Genomic DNA, 14,111 nt, shown 5'->3' on the forward strand with positions numbered 1-14,111 from the left:
GAACGTGCTGAAGGCAGCGGTCCCTCCGGAAATTCGGGCCAATAAGGAACAGTTGTTTGTTGACCCCTCTGTGCCTGGAGTTACAAGGTACAATTTGCGCACCCCAGCTGAGGAATAGTGTACCAAAGGAGAAGTCAGATTAGTTAGGGATGGACTGTGCAAGTTAGGGTGTACTTTGCTATAGTACCAATGGTGTTGGTTTAGGGTATTGTGAGATTGGTGCACTATTCTGACATTGGACAGGATAAATCAAGCGTGCCCCCTAGGAGAGGGGTACATTATCCTGTGGAATGTGGTATTCATCGTGAGCTTAGGACTGAGCAAGCTCCACCGCAGGTGCTCAAGAGCGCCAACGTTGATGAACAATAGGAGCCTACACCCTTGAGGCTCTGACGGGCACTGGGAACACTTGCCTTTGCTATTAGTTTTATTGTATTCCCTCTTCTTGCTTCATAATGCATCCATTTGGTAGACCTACTGAGGAGGAGAAACATCCATTTGCAGCACCGCGTTCAGCGCGGGGTTGGTCAACAAAGAGTAAAATAGTTTTCATATTAATTGTTGTGATTGCGCTGATGATAATACTTGGAATATCCTGGTTTCTAGTGGAAAGATATCCTGCACATTCCTTGGTTGGTACAACGCCCACTCCCCCTGAGCATGTTTTTGTCACTGGCTCCACACAAAGCAGCGCCTAGATCGTCTTACACGGACAATGTATTTATACAAATGTTGCATCAAGTTAATAATGTGTCCAATACAACTAGTTGCTGGGTTTGCGGGTTGCTCCCTTCAGTCACCCATAAGAGCAACAATCTGTTGTTCCTGCCATTTTCATATATTGGTAGTTGTGAAGGTTGGTTTGAATTGTTCTTAATGGTGCACTATCATTTCCAACGCTCTACTCTGGTTATAACACCTGCTGATTCTCGCACTGTGGTAGAATATATACGTTTTCATCATGGTTTTCATTCCCCTAGGGCTGACAGGACAAGAGATCTTTGGTACATTGTCCCCAAATTCTTGTATGAACCAGTGAAGAACGAAACATGGCTTCAAATGGAAATGGCAAATTTCCAAAGGTTCAACACCTTTGAGCATTTCCAATATTTCCAAGCTTGCAATATTACTAATAACAAACCGATGTCGGTGTCCCTGGTCAACATAACAGCTAGTTTCTGTGTCCAGGGGACTGGGGAGGTAAAAGTGGGGGAGAGTAGATGCAATTTCACCTACAGACTGAGAACGATTAATAGTCCACCTTTGATCCTACCCCCTAATGTCTATTTTGTCTGTGGATCCCAAGCTCATGTCTGGCTTGCAAGGGGATGGTCAGGCAGATGTTACCTCTCTTTCCTCCTTCCCCCTGTGTATGTTGCCTCGCCCAATTATCATAACGATCATCAGCTACAGCGTAGGAGTACATACTTGCCCCGAGTTAGAAGGGTTGTTGACACGGAGGATATAGATCAGACAGCTACCTCTGCACAACAGTTTGAGGATGCCATAAAGGGCCTCCTACCTTTTTGGGGCCCCATGGATAATAGATTTCAAATTTGTCGATTAACAAGAGTAGTGGAGGGGGTTATAAATACAACTGCTGGGTTAATGACAAATGTCACTGCTGAGCTCCAGGCTACGAGATTAGTCACCCAACAGGATGGTGTTAGACGACATCCTTGCTGATCGGGGAGGGGCTTGTTGAATCATTGGCAGCAGCTGTTGCGTTTACATACCTGACCACGTCGCTAATGTATACGCAGCTATACAGAAATTGCAAAGGCTTTCGTCTGATATACACCAAGAGACAGGTACCTGGACCCTATCAGGATGGTTCTGGAATATGCTAGCAACATGGGGTTGGAAGATCCTCATCTTTTTGATTGTGGTTGCAAGTGTATTTTTAGATGTTGCCTCTGTATACACTGTCTCCCAGCTTGTTGCACTTATTGTGTCAGCGTTCTCACCCCCAAACAGAAAATTTCAGTCCATGATACTAACATTGCGATTATGCTCCAACAAGATATTGAAAATATGATGCAGATTGACGAAGGCATCTTTGAGTATTGACTATATGAACAATTTCTTACAGTGTTGTTTTTTGTTCCTGCACAATATTGTACTTTTTTGATAGTAACATAAAAGTAGTTAGCGAATGCTAAAAGGAGGGTCTGTTAGAATAAAAATGTCTTAGCTGTGCTGCTTTTGCATTGTACGTCTTAGTTTAGCATTGTCGGCACCATTTTATGTTTGGCCGCCATCTTGAGCTATGATCGAAACTAATCTCTCTCTATGTCTCTGCTGAAAGCAGCTGTGTTAGCTTTTGTTTCTCCAAGGTTGGGCCATGTTGTACTAATAAATACACTATTCTTATTAGCGCATACCTTTCCCACTAGATAGAGGCCTACTCCCACTAGTCCAGCGAAGGGGCAGGAAGAACAACCTTGGTTTAGAGATAGTGTGTTCCCGGTCTCAGGATCAAAACGTATCCTGCTGTTCCTTCTTTGTGTAGTTGCCTCCATCTGGAAATTTCCAGTCTGGGTGTGTCTTCTGGGGTTCTGAATCGTACATAATGTATCACCATGTTTGCGGATGTCAGTCCTCTCTGCAGCATCCCTAAGCGACTGGGCAGAAGGGGCTCCACTCGAGTGTATCTGTATAAACGTATATTTGGTTTGTATTCTCTAATGTCTGACTGACTCTTCATTTGTATGGAAGGCTGAGAGGTGGTCGTGAGTGACCCAGGTGGCCCTAATCGGGTCATTTCCTTCAATGCTGTGCCCATTGAAACTTCAGGTCCCACTGCAGAGCCCGCATGTGCCACCATGAATGGGTCACTCGCAGGATGTCATGAGGCCCAACAGCCTTAGAGTCAGTCTCACCGAAATCCAGGATAGAGCCTGAAACATCAGTATCATAGCCTGAATATCCTGGACTCGCCATTTACGAGGATAGGCCCGAAACTACACAGTGTCTAGAACCGCCCCAATTAAAGGAAGCGACTGAGAGGGAGTCTGGTGTGACTTCGGCACACTGATAGTGAACCCTAGCAAATGCAAGAGGTTCGCCGTCGTCTGGAGGTGGGAGACGACTGCCTGGGACGAGCCCACCTTCAACAACCAGTCGTTGAGATAGGGAAAGACTGGAACCCCAGATCTCTGCAGATGAGCTGCGACCACCGCCATCACCTTTGTGAATACCCGAGGAGCACTGGTGAGGACAAAGGAGAGCACCATGAACTGAAAGTGCTTGTGGCCCACCGTGAACTGCACGTAGTGACGATGGGCAGGCAGGATGGGAATATGGAAGTAGGCATCCTGCAAATACAGCACTGCCATCCAGTCTCCTGGGTCCAGGGCAGACAGGACCTGAGCAAGGGTGAGCATCTTGAATTTCTCTTTTTTGAGTAATAAATTGAGGGTTCTGAGATCTAGGATAGGACGAAGGCCTCTGTCCTTTTTGGGGATCAGAAAGTAGCGGGAATAGAAACCACTGCCTACTTCGGGCCCGGGAACCCTCTCTATGGCTCCTTTGACAAGAGAGCATTGACTTCCTTGCGGAGCACAACAAAGTGATCCTCCGTCAGCCGATCTTATTCTGGGGGCATAGAGGGAGGAGTAGTCTCAAAGGGGAGGGAGTAGCCCCTCCAGACTATTTGCAGCACCCACCTGTCCGATGTGATGTTTTGGCAGTGGTGGAAGTGATGGCGTATTCTGACACCAACTGACCTAGAGTGGTCCTGGGGGATCGGGCTAGGAGGGTTTTGCTGTTGAAGAGGAGATGGTGGCTTGGCCCAACTTCTGGTTTCCTGACCCACAAGGTTGATGTGAGCCGCGTCTGCCGCCCCGCACAGGTTGCTGAACTTGCAGGGTCCTCTGGCTGGCATAGGGTGGGTGCGGCTGGTAGCCCCATCCATAGCCATAAAAGGAGTAAAAATTGGATGAAGCCCTGGGGGCAGTAGTGAGGACCAAAGATTTGCCGTGGCCCGCGAGTCCCTGAAGCACTCAAGGGCAGCATCCGGCTTGTCTCCGAAGAGACAGGAGCCATCAAAGGGCACATCCATGAGGTTGGCTTGGACATCCCCCGAAAAACCAGATGTTCTCAGCCAGGCGTGGAAATCGCTCTACCTAGCAAGTCCGTCATGTCCAAGCCACATCTGATGGCGCACGTAGCTGCGTCTCTCCCATATGATATAGCTTGGGAGAGTAGAGCCCAGTCCTCCTCCGAGACTCTGGTCAGCACCGGCGTTACCGTATCCCATAGACAATAGGAATAACGGCCCAAGAGGCACATGGTGTTCTCTGACCGCAGTGCTAGGTTGGTGGACGAGAGAATTTTCTTCCCAAAGATTTCCAGCCTCTTGGATGCCCTGCCCGGCGGTGCGGAAGGGAATGCGACTCGGAATGTGGAAGCTTGGACAACCAAGGTTCGGGCAGTGGGGTGGTTAGTGAGGAAAAGTGGGTCCCCCGGTGCGGGCGGTGGCGGCGGGTGATCATCCTATTCACAGGAGCCCCTGTGCTGGGTTTGGACCATGTTTCCAGAAGAAAATCTGTCAAAGCCTCATTGGAAAGCAGTAGGGGTTCCGAGCTCGAGACCCCAGGCTGCAGGACCTATTTTATTCAGGTGTTGTGATGGAGTTTCTTTATGAGTCCATGTACATTTTGGAGTTTCTACAGTACTTACAACCCAATCTCTTAGTAAAGTCGTCAAAATGTTTTTCCCAATTGGTCGCATGGACCTTTGTTGGTTGACATGAAACACTTTAAGGGAGAAGACATCAATTATACATTTCTAGAATGTGAAGCCAATGTTGACAATAAGGATCAGGAATTGTTGAATATGGTTAAAGGGATTTTATTTTCGATTACCAATCAATCCAGTATATAAGCATGCCAAAAATAAGTATAAAAGATACAGTAATACAGCAGGCAAGCTGAAATATCTCAGTAGATTCGGTCATAATAAAATGAAATCCAGAACAGTGATAGCCACAATAATAAAGAAACAAATTAAAGGGAACAGGTGATCCATAAAGAAACGTCCCCTCTCTCTCCTAAACATGAATTGACTTCAGAGATATTTATAACTCTATTTCGAGATCATAGAAGGTGTCATCATAATCAGACTTCAGCAGAAGCCCTAAGAACAAGAAATAAGTGTTTAGCATAAATCTTCACACATGTGAGAATAAGGCAAACAGAGAGGTCTGTACTTCTCAAAGTCTGAAGGGAATATCTATCTTCTAACTGGAGGAATACTGTTGGGCCTGGACCTTTGAGCAGGGTTATCCCCAAACTGTTTGCCTTCATCTGCCTATGATTCTGACCTTCTATTTGTTGTATTTAGGACTCTGGCCACTTTACCACTGCTAATCAGTGCTAAAGTGCATGTGCTCTCTCCCCTAAACAAGGTACGATTCCTTTACACCTGTTTGGCATATTTGATTTACTTGTAAGTCCCTTGTACAATGGTATACTATATACCCGGAGCCTGTAAATTAAATGCTACTAATGGGCCTGGAGCACTGCTTGTGCCACCTAATGTAATAGTCTTTCAAACCTGTCTCAGGCCTACCCCCGCAGGGCCTGGGTGCGCAGTTTACTGCCACTTCATCTTGCCATTGAACACTACTTGTGAAGCCTTAGCCTTCCCTTTTCCTACACATAGGTCAACCATAAGGTAGGCCCTAGGTAGCCCTATGGGCAGGGTCTGTTTAAGTAAAAGATAGGACATGTGCCTTTATGTGGGGCAGGTCCTGGTAGTGACAAACAGCCTATTTTTATTTTCATTGCTGTAAGGCCAAATCCTCTCATAGGCTAGCATTAGGAATTCCCTTATATATTTTTTTAAGTGGTAATTCCTGATCAGAAAGGAGTGGCGTTTCCATGTTTGGGATGTTTAGAATAGTGGTGATAAATCCTACTTACTGGTGTAGTTGGATTTTACATTACTATTTTAGAAATGCCACTGTTTAGAAAGTGGGCATTTCTCTGTGCTTATTAATCTTTGTGCTTGGTAGCCTGCCTCCAATACACATCTGACCTTGGTGACAGCTACACTTAGCTCATACCTTCCAGAGAGCCACCACAATGGAAGGGCTGGGTGTGACATGGTAATCAGCTGCATTCATCTGCATACGGATAATCTTCCTGGGCTGGGAGAGAGAGAGGTCGTTCACACTTTACACTTGTATTGGCTGTGTCCTACCCTCACACAAAGGGCTGATTTACTCCCCACTGATCGTCTGGAGCCAGGGCTGGGTTGAAAGAGATTGGTGCACCCTTGTAAGGGTTCCTTTGAAGTCACTCCTTCATCAAAGACATTTTTGAGTATAAGTACTGGGACTCTGACTCCATGTTTTTAGACACTGTGTGGGACTTGCAACCAGATGCTGCTGGCTCTACAATCCGCAGATTTCCAGAGGACTGCTGTGCTGCCAGGTGAAACCACCATTGAATTAACTGCTTTTTGTGCTGGTCTGCGGAATGTTGGGCTTCAGGAGGGACTATCACTTTACAAATCTACCTTAAAGTCCAAGGCCTGCTGCCCGCTCCCTGCTTGTGCTCTGAGGGTCCTCCAATGGTTTGTTGGCTTGCCCCCATTTCTTCAATCTCAGGGCCATCTAAATGGCACCACAAACCCGTCTGCTGTGGGATTCTGCCACCTGTGAGTTCAGCAGGATGGTGTGTTAAGGAGGAGTTGTAATTGACTGCTGTTTTGCCTTCAAGCACAGCGCGTGAAGCACTTTATCCTGCCCCAAACCTGACGGGCGGACAATTTGTGTGAAGTTCTTCTAATCAGTGCATGCCATGCACTCTATCAATCCCCAGAGCAGCGCGGCATTCCTGGACGACGCAGTAACAGCACTCGCCTTTTGGGACTGACTATACCTGAGCAAGGGGCCTGCACCGCATTGGCAGTGCGTGCCAAGTCCACCTTGCTCCAGCGAGGTGGGCAAGCTGCATTATGGCCAGAGGCATTGCTTGGGCAACGGGGGAGACTCTGGTCAAAATTATCACTGTATTGTTCCTGGCATGAGCCTAAGGCCCCCCCCTTCAACCCCACCTCCCCAGGGGAGACTGCGAGCTCCACTCAAGAGAAGCAAAAGCCAGTGTTAGAAACCAAAAACCGCCAAACCCTGCTCAAATCCAGAGGAGTTCTCTTCTGGCGTGACCCTCTGCTGGGACGCCCATGAAAGGTATTGAGCTCCTGCAGCAGAATTGCGCGATCGCGGGCAGCTGGGTTTAAAAGGTGGGAGCGAGGTCTCCTGCATTCCTGCAGGCTAGTTCCCCTCCCCGTGTACTTAACTTGACGAAGGAGCACTGTTCGGTTCTGCCCTTAAAGTGGGGAAACCTCCAATGAGAACCCCGAAAGTGGCTGGGAACCATCACCATGGATCGTTGTGTAATTACAACTATATTTACTGGAACTGCTCTTGTGTTATCAACATGGGATGGACAAATTGTTATTAGTGTTTGTGGAATGTTTGTAGGGTTCTTTTTAGATTTAGTGAGGTTCTGGGCCTAGCTGATGTTTGAAAGGCAGTTTGGAGTTAGGCTCATGTTGTACTCTCAGCCCCATAAACAACATTCACAGAACAATATGTTTCTAGTGTCAGGGAGGATCCTATCATAGATATTTGTGTCTCAGAGGTCTTTGGACGATAACCCATTTTGCATTGTGATTCACATTTTGGCAATGCCAAGAGTATTCCTAGGTAGGCATTTGAGAGGGAGAGGCTGAAGGACGATGACTGTAAGAACTACGTGATACAAAATACTAAGGAACTTCTACATTTACATACTGAACCTTCTACCATAACAATGTTTTGAAATGCACTTAAATCATCAATTCGGGGGACATCACTCAGGCACACCCAATATATGAATAAGCCCGAAGCAGAGGAATCAACAAGTTGAAAATAGCAGATACTGTATTTGGAGGCTGAATATGCTAAAGCCATATACTTGCAGGATACCTTTGAGCATGGCATATTCATTCAGCTCACAATTTAGAAGACACTCTTGCTCTGAAATATGTGAAAGTTGCTGCTGCTTACCTCACCCAATACCTGAAGGTGCATGAATACATTGAGACCCTAGGGAAGATATTGACTTAGAAAATTAGAAAGCAAAAGGTGGCAGAGGATAAAAAACAATTAGAAAGTAAAATGGGCTGCTGATCCAGCATGGAGTATGGTACAATTTGAACAGTTTCAGCAGGATCTGTTATTGGAAACAATTTGCTCCTCTGTATAGAGGCACATTGTAGCATATTACCAATGGGTTTACTTTCTCCCGATAAATATGCCAATTTAAATTACCTAATGGATTTCAAAGAAGTAAGGGAGGCATTGATGGCACCTCCAAGTGGTAAGGCCACAGGTGATGTCATTTTTTTGCATGATAACCCCAAGGATTTGACCTCAGTGCCTGTGCTCTGACCCGTAAAATGTGTGTTTAACTGACTTATGCCTATTTGACATAGGTTAACTTACATATATTTCACTAGCATGTGATACCGGGGTACCCAGGGCCTATAAGTAAAAGTGTCCTTTGCAGACTGCAGCACTTATTGTGCTATCATAGGTGTGACAAAGTAAAAGCATGTCTCTCAGCCTGCCACTGCAGACTGGTTGAGCAGTTTTAAACTCCTATCTTGACTTTACCATTTAAAGTAATGGCTAAACCCAAAGCTTCCTTTTTAACGTATGTAAGTCACCCCTAAGGTAGGCCTAATGAGATGAGGCAGGGTGCTAATTTATTAGAAAGTAAGGCATGTGTTTTAATATGTCCTAACAGTAAAAACACAATTTTTGTTTTGCTGTTGAAAGACTAGTATCCCAATTGGCTAGTACAGGGTTATTCACTGACAACTCAGGTGTACTAACTTTTGAATGGGACAAATAAAGGTATCAAAAGAATTGTTGCAATAAAACTGATGTGATGCCCGAGTCAAATTTAAAGTAGCTTTTGGTTCAAAGGCAACTTTTGAAAGTTGCCACTCTGTTGTCCAATTTTTCTAAAGGCTATTAACACCTGCTGGCCTTAAGACAGCCTCCTGATCTCCTGGGAGACATGTGAACGACTCCAAGGAAAAGACACAATAGATACCTGGCATTGGAAGAGGTGTTACCTCTCCCTAGAAAGAAGCCAAACAGCATGTGGGCCCAAAAGGCGAACTTCAAATGGGGAAGCCACCACTGAAGGGTAAACAGTGGACACACACAACAGGGGCTGCTCTCTTTTGTTCTGGTAGTCTGGTTGGATTCGGGGACAGAGAGGGGAAAACAGTTACCAAACTAGTTTTACCATGGGCATGTAGCCCTCAGGTAGCCACCCTTCTATGGTGGGCTACCAAGCGCCACAAAGCAAAGGAAGGGATGTGCCATCTTAGGACTGGGTAAAATATTTCACTCTGGGATAGTTAGATGCCCCACTTTGCAGGGAGTCTTCCTCAGACGGGAGGGAAATTGGTAGGCCATTGGCTAGTAGTCACTGCATTCCCTGAAGGGCAATCTATGGGCATAAAAGTGACCACCCTGGCACCTAGACCTCGGATCACGTCTGCACTGGAGAGTGGACTGAAGAAAGATTGCCCTGCTGTTCCCTGAATGTGGCAAAGAGTGGCTGCACCAAAGACTGGACTGCACCTGACGATACCTTGGCTAGCAAAGAAAAGATTGTGCTGTGGTGCCCTGCTTGAGGAAAGGCATCCCTGAACCCAATCAGAAGAAGTAAAATTCAAGAGTAAATTGTGTGAATTCCTGTTAAAGCTCCAGGGCCACAAAAGCCGAAGAAGCCTGCCTTGATGAGTTGGTAGCCAAGAACGCCTGACCACCGCTGTCTGCCAATATGCAGCCTTGGAGATCATTTCCTGACACTCAAAGGTTGCACCTGAGTCTGCTGGACCCGAGAGAATTGTCAGAGTGCAGTTTGGTCACCAGCAAGGACGTTATCACTAGTTGAAGACTAGGCTGCACCTGCTGATCCTTGGGCTATTACAGAGAGGAATGTGCCTGTGGTGCCCTTCTTGAGGGAAGATGTCCTTGAGCCCTAGACAGAAGAGGAGAACTCCATGATTCAGTTGGCTGAATTTCTGTTAGAGTTGCAGGTACATAAAAGCGGAAGAAATCTGCTTTGGTGAGTTAGTTGCAGCAATCATTGGATGGCCACTGACCGCTGAAGAGCAGCACGGGAGCCCAAATTTCGAAGCTCCAAAGTGGCACCCAAATGTGCTGGACCAAGGAGAGTCATCGGAGTGCAGCTTGGTCACTTAAGACGGACACTAGCCTGTGTTACACTGAACTGCTTGTTTTGTTATTATTGGAGACCAGTAGAACAATGACAACTGGCTTTTGGCTGAACTTCACCTGGACTTCAAGAGACATCGACCTATGTAGCCAAAGTCACCCCACCATATTGGTGGACTGAGGGCTTCTCTTTGGAAGACCCCCCATAGACTGGACCAGTATACACAGCTTCCTTCTACATCCTCAGCATCCTATATCCCTTGCACCAGGACCAATCCATTGATGTCTATGGTGGTCTGCTCATTCAACTTGGAACTGGACTTGTGGATGCTTTGAAAGCAAGGTAACTGTCCAGCCAAGCCTTTAACCATTGTGATTTGCTCCCTATTAGAGTTGGTTGCCCAAAGCCGGCCAGAGTACCAGTGCTTTAATTGGAAATATAGAAGTGCTGCTACTCACTATTTAAAGTAGCTGTTTGCTCCTGATAAGTGTTGGTACTCACCCATGAAATGTATTGCAGCAGTGCTGAGCAATGCAGGTACTTTCCCTTTCAAATTAAAAAAGTGCAGGTATTCAGTACCGGAGAGTAGCTGCCCATGTAAAGCAGTGCAGTGCATCCAAACACAACTTTATAAAAGTTTTCAAAGTAACCGCTAACCGCAGTCACTGCCGTTTGTTTGCGATTTGAGTGAAAAGCAGAGATTTACGATCTGCTTGATAATTTATATTTTCGGAACCCTCCGTGGATTTTGTTTATGTTGGTGTCTAAAAATTCATTAAAATTAGATGTTTTTATAAATGTGTGTTATATTTACTTTGTGTTGCGTTTCTTTGTTATTCAATTGTTTGGTTCTTCTAAATGCTTTGCACTTGTTCCTTTGTTAAAGATTGACGGCTCAAAGCCACAGCCACCCAGGCTGAGGAATGGTTTTTACAAACAAGCCTGACTGCACTCAAGAGGCATTTGTAAGTTTCTTACACGGTGAGGTCACACAACCACACATAATAAACTGCTTCCCTCACAAGTTTTATAAAACATTTGCACCTTCTTTGGCCTCAGTACTATGAGAAGTTATACAAGCAACATTGGCTGGGGCCAAAGTGCCACAATCATGGTAAGGTACAAGCATAGTTGTATTTTTGGAAAGATGACAGGCCAAGTATGAAAAACGTTCATATTATCATATTTTCTGATTAACTCTGATGGGAAGACACACTCCAAGGTTTTTGCCATACACTTTGTTAAAGTTATTGCAAGCCTTGTCTCTCCTCAGTAGCACATGTTATGCCTGGATGTTGCACACAGATTCTTTTTGATACCCCTTAAATAAGTCTCAACAACATGTGCACGATTCTATTAGATTCAGAAAAGGCATTTGACTGGGTCTCCTGGTGGGAACTATGGGGTAGGATGCAATTCGGGGTTTTTGTCAAATCTTTGTCAAGGTTTCCTACAGTTGAGGAAATGAACAACATATAAGATTGACTGGGAAACATCCTCCTTTGTACCAGTAGCCATTCTAATAATCTAAAATGGACTATCTCCTACGGGAAATTACTCAGAGCCAGGAGACATTGCAGAGCAACAATAGACTGTACAAACCAAAGAGAATATGATGATAAATTTAGACAAAGATGTTACCCTGAATATGTCATAAGAAAAGCAGAAGACAAGGTATCAAACATAAAACAAGAAGATCTAGTAAGACATTTTTTTTAAAAGGTATGGAACACACAAAATGATATGATAAGCTTCATCACACCAGACAGTACAGAAGCACCATGAATGACACAGCTTTAAAAAAATAGAGTATCCTGAAAAGTAATGCTATCATGTAGAGGACACAATGTTTTTTGACAGATCACTTTCAGAAAATCATCCTCCCTCAGGTATCACCTAGTACATAGTTGCCTGGCCAATAAAACTGAACATACCTGATTGGGACAGAAGAAGCGTTTCTTTATCGGTTCCTAATGCGAGGCTTGCAGAAACAATAATCCCGAATCATATGAAGGGGTCCTGTACAATCGGAATGGTAGATGTGTTAACAACTGTGTTACGTGAAATTCCAATCACATAGTATACCTATTAGTCTGTCGGTGCAACAGATGTACCATACAGCCAGTTAAAAGCAGGATCTTAAAAACAGTTAAGAGCTGTAAGGAAACAGGGGCCAGATGTCCGACGTGCAAAATAGCGACTCACAAATTTCAAATCTTTTGCGACCTGCAATTTGCAAGGTGCTATTTTGCATGTACAACAGTGTGTTAAACACTGTTTGCGATACCCAATGGGGTCGCAAATTGCGAGGCTCATGAATATTATTGAGCATCTCGAAATTTGCGAGCCCATTGGGAATGGCAGGCCCTCCCACGGATGGTGGCTTGCTGAGCTCAGCAGACAACCATATCTGGGATTGCTTTTAAATAAAGCAGCGGTTTTTTTTAAATGCAGCCCGTTTTCCTTAAAGGAAAGCGAGAGGCAGAGGTCCCTGTGATCACTGCCTGCCCTTAAAAAATATTTTTGGAGCCAGTCACAAAGGGGAAGGGGTCCCCTGGGGACCCCTTCCCATTTGCGACTTCATTCTTGAAGTGGGTGGTAATTTGCAAGTGTTTTGTGACCGCAATTGCGGTCGCAAAACATTAATACATGGCTCTGCGGTCGCTATTAGGAAAGGAACACCCCTTCCTAATAGACAGTCGCAATACACTATTTTGCGAGTCGCAAATTATTATATTTAGTACACTATACCACAAATACACGAGGGACAATGCCACGTTGCAGTGGCCGTTGATGGGCACCTATGATGAACAGAAAATTGGGTTTTTACAGGATAAGTTGTTTGGGAAAAGAAATAGACAGTCTATGTTTGATTCTCTCCGAACGTAGCAAAAGAAGGCTAAACAAAGTCAAATGAAAGCAGAGAAAGAGGCGCGAAAGATGAGAATGCAAACAGTGATTCAGAAAGCTGTAGCACACGATAGAGAGAACCAAGAGATAGGGAAGGAACATGAGGATAGGAGGCTTCGATTGAATATTGATAAACATTATGTAGCCCGAAAAGAAAATGATACTTTTGTGGAAGAATTGCTAGATACTAGACCCCCGCCTCCATACGCCCCGCAGAGAATATATCCCGCTCATCCCTCACAGGCTCAGCTACCCAGTTCTTCTGTCTCTGCTATTTCTGCTTCTGTTGCTGTTGATCCTATCCTTTCTTCGTCCTCGCTGTCTGTGGCAGCTGTGACTGTTAGAGACGCCGAAGCAATAGGTGTGGCAAGGCAAGAGTACTTTCACTAGCTCTTACACCCACAAAGCTGCCGACAGTGACGCTAATGCCTGCTCCATCTGTTGCTACCCCCACTTTGTTCCTCCATTCCCCGATGTAACTGAGTAGTGGGACACCGGTATGCGGCCCTGAGGATAGAGATTGGATGAAATTTAAGGGAAGTATGGGGCGGACGTTAGTCCGATCTGATATGGGAGATGCAGAGAAACAGATCGCTGCGCAGGAGGAGTGTGGCGTGGAGGAGTGTGGCTCAATGGTTAGAGCGGCAGACCTTGAAGCAGAGTTCTGGCCAGGGACCAGGGTTCGATTCCCGCCTCGGCGGGTCTCGGGCTCAATTTCCTCGGACCTGTCTATTCTCGCCTAGGTGCCTATTCTAATCACGGGCCCCACGCTGCAACTCTGGGCAATAGCTTGCTTAGCCTCCACACCGGCCCCAACAGCGCTAAGGATGCCTGGCTTCACTCTGGGGGTGCCCAGGAGTGGACACTTCACAGGGAAAGCCAGGAGGGGTTCCACAGCGGTATGAGTATCAGCGCCAGGAAACCGCAAAGGCGACACCGCAAGGTGGC

At 45.8% G+C, this 14,111-nt stretch overlaps 1 long non-coding RNA gene across 1 annotated transcript in view; it reads right to left on the reverse strand.

The window, feature by feature from the left end:
- The window catches only part of LOC146856532 (uncharacterized), a 600,876-nt gene that overhangs the window by 570,732 nt on the left and 16,033 nt on the right, over positions 1-14,111 (reverse strand). The window contains exon 2 of the long non-coding RNA XR_014981508.1: positions 12,188-12,272. This is a non-coding gene — a long non-coding RNA (uncharacterized LOC146856532). The remainder of the gene's footprint in view (positions 1-12,187; positions 12,273-14,111) is intronic.

Source organism: Triturus cristatus, chromosome 4_1, assembly GCF_964204655.1.
Source record: "Triturus cristatus chromosome 4_1, aTriCri1.1, whole genome shotgun sequence".
NCBI lineage: Eukaryota > Metazoa > Chordata > Amphibia > Caudata > Salamandridae > Triturus > Triturus cristatus.